The following is a 1,138-nucleotide window of genomic DNA, read 5'->3' as shown; positions in this document are numbered from 1 at the left end:
GTATATGGGCCCGGCCAAATTCGGGTTCCTGCGGGAGCGGGTCTTAGGCGCTATTTTTTTTCTGCGCGTTTTCTGTTTTGGTTTTCCCCGGTATTTATTGTGGTTCTCGGTTTTTGTGTTTTGTTAGCGGTTTCCCTCGGTTTTTTGGTTTTTATTTTTCCTTCTTTCTTTTCCGTTTTTTGGTTTTCTTTGTCGGGTTTCAATTGTTTTCTTTTGGGTGTCGGTTTTCTGCGCTTCTTCACTGGTATTTTTCTTTTCCCTTTTTAGTTTTTAACACATATTTTCATATACATTGTACATTTCCCGCAGATGCCAGGAACATCTTTTTGCACATTATATTTCTTTCAAAAATAATATTTGTTTTATACTTTTTTCATAAACGTTGTTCATGTTTCGTATGCATCTGAAACATTAGTTTATAAATTTTTAACATTTTTTAAATCAATGATTAACATTTTTTTCCAAATACATATTTTTGAATATGTGTTAAACATCTTTTAAATACACATTGAAACATTTTTTGGATCACATGAAAACATTTTTTTAAATTACACAAACATTTTTGTACATTGTATAAACATTTTATAATTTTTTCACAAACATAGTTTTGAATGGTAAGAATTTTCTTTTGAATCACTCCCTCCGTACCGAAATATATGTCGCTAGAGAAGTTAAACTACAGTTGCTTCAACTACATATATTTCGGTACAGAGGGAGTACACATTTTTTTACATTGTTTAATTTGTTTTTTAAATGTGATGTCACATGTATTTTCTTGAAATGCCTGAATTTGTTTTAATGTCACAAACATTTTTTTAGAAAAATCATGCTAACAGATTTTACACAGTGTTACATTTTTCAAATTAGCAATTTTTAAATATATGTAAATTTAAGTTTTGGAATATGTGTGTTTAGAATATATTTTTTGAAAATATGAACAAAAGAACGTAAAAGACAAAAATCAGAATGTGTGGCGATGAATCGCAACCCAAACACGTTAGGGCCCGACTGTATTACCTTTACCACGGGACATTCATTCACACAGGAAAACAATTAAGAGTATGTAGATACGTATACATAGAGTAGTTCCACTAGGGTTTCTCGTGTTGCCGTTGCCGCCGCCATCTGAGAAATTTAG

This window comes from Triticum aestivum, chromosome 1D, assembly GCF_018294505.1.
Source record: "Triticum aestivum cultivar Chinese Spring chromosome 1D, IWGSC CS RefSeq v2.1, whole genome shotgun sequence".
Lineage (NCBI taxonomy): Eukaryota > Viridiplantae > Streptophyta > Magnoliopsida > Poales > Poaceae > Triticum > Triticum aestivum.
This window is presented reverse-complemented; position numbering follows the sequence as displayed.